At 42.7% G+C, this 1919-nt stretch overlaps 1 pseudogene; it reads right to left on the bottom strand.

The window, feature by feature from the left end:
- Positions 1 to 205: 205 nt before the first annotated feature.
- Positions 206 to 1473, bottom strand: LOC132485323 (mesoderm-specific transcript homolog protein-like; annotated as a pseudogene).
- Between the last annotated feature and the right edge of the window lie 446 nt (positions 1474 to 1919).

The raw sequence follows: 1919 nt of genomic DNA, 5'->3' as shown, positions 1-1919 counted from the left end.
ATGAAACTAAATCCAAAGTTATGACAAGGGAGGCTCATTCTCACTTGAAGCTGTGTCACTTAGAGAATTAAAGCCATTCAAGGCAAGGTGAAGGTGGCACCTTTAGATAATTCCAATCAGGGCCAGAAATTAGCATTTCTAAATATTTCAGAAAAGTCCATAGAAGTGTTTCAAAGACTTTTATGCAAAAGAATGTCTATCTTTCTGCATCAGTGAGTAGTAGTGCCCATCAGAATTTCCTAATAACACAAAGACAAAGGCAAGTCCATACACTTGATCAGATGTCAAAGGAATGGGAGGTGGACTATTAGGTCACCCTTAGAGCTTCTGCTGGCTTTTTACTATATGCTATTCACCAGTGTGAGTCAGATGGACTTTTGTGAGAGAATAGTGTTTGGTGGCCAGGACCTCTTTTGGGCGTTTCTTGCTAAGTGGAATACACAACAGATAAGGGAATAGGGGAGGTAACACAGGGAAGCTACTCTTTCCAGATCAGAAGGAGTTGATGAAGCCTATATATGCATTCAAGAAGCCCATGGGATCCTCTAGCTGTGGACAGTGGCTAATGTGGTCATCCAGAATCGACACTGTGGACCACGGCAGCATTTTCCTGTACAGCTCCAAAAACTCTGGATAGGGATTCACTAGATCCAGTGGCCCATAGATAAAATGAATGGGAATAGATACAGAGGCAAGAGCTCCCACCCAGTGTCTTCTAAACTTCTTCCTTTGATTGATGTACTGCAAGAGACTATCGATAACCAAGTTCCCGTCACTGTTGTCTATCCCTGCCCACATGTCCCACAGTTCACTCTCAGAGGGTCGGGTGTATGGTCCAAAGACTGGGGTGAGACCTCGCGAGAATACGAAGAAGTTCATCAGTCATGTGAGGATGGGTGACAGCATGCCTCCATCTTTGAGAAGCTTTTGGAGAAGGAGAAGACGGTGAGTCTCAGGAAATATACCTCCATTCGACAGACAGAGACTCTTGATGGTAAGCTGACCAGATCGATTCTGCTTGAACCTATAGAGCAGCTCCTGAGCAACACTATCCCCACAGTCGTGACACAACAGGTTGATCCTACGGTTCTGGAGCCCCAGATGCCGCAAAAGAGCCTCTACGATGCTGGCCTGCTCGAATATGGAATAGTGACGTGATCTCAGTTTGTCACTGAAGCCAAAGCCTAGGAAATCAAGGGCAATCACTCGATGAAACCTGAGGGTCAGACCTTCCCAAATCCTGTACTAGTCATAGCTGGACATTGGAAAGCCGTGTAAAAGTACAACTATCTCTGGACTTCCAACCACACCCACAGAGTCTTGGTAGAAGATACGCAGTCCCTTGTAGGTAAAAAATTTGCCTGATGAGTTCCATGAGTGAACAGCAGGAGAGAGCTGGGGGGGCGGGATGTGCAGATAGGCCGCAAGCAGGGGCACAGCCAACAGCCCCACCTGGACCCACCACTCCCTCATCCTGATTCAGGTAAGACCTGAGCTACAAGACTCCATGTTTGGGGCCAAACTGCTTTTAAGTCTCTTTTTTTCCAAGAAATGTTTTCACTTTATTGTCTAATTTACTAGCATAAAGTTGCTTACAATATTCCATTATATGAACATTTTATAGTAATAGCCACTAATTCAATTCTGCTATTGCTAATTTTATTTTTTCTTCATTAATCTTCACATATGGTTTCTGTTTTATTAGTCTTTTAAAGAACCAACTTTTGGATCTGCTAATTTTCTCCATATTTGTCAGTCATGGATTTCTGTTCTTTATTGCTTCCTTTTCTCTACTTGCTTTGGGTATAATTTGATGTTTTTTTAACCTTCTTAAGGTGGTAAGTTAAATGATTCACTTTATAACTTTCTTCTTTTCTGATATTGGCATTTAAAGTTATAAATGTTCTTTTGAGAACTGC

Source organism: Mesoplodon densirostris, chromosome 3 (assembly GCF_025265405.1).
Source record: "Mesoplodon densirostris isolate mMesDen1 chromosome 3, mMesDen1 primary haplotype, whole genome shotgun sequence".
Taxonomy (NCBI): domain Eukaryota; kingdom Metazoa; phylum Chordata; class Mammalia; order Artiodactyla; family Ziphiidae; genus Mesoplodon; species Mesoplodon densirostris.
Note: the sequence above shows the minus strand (reverse complement) of the source record. Positions and strands in the feature narration are given on the sequence as shown.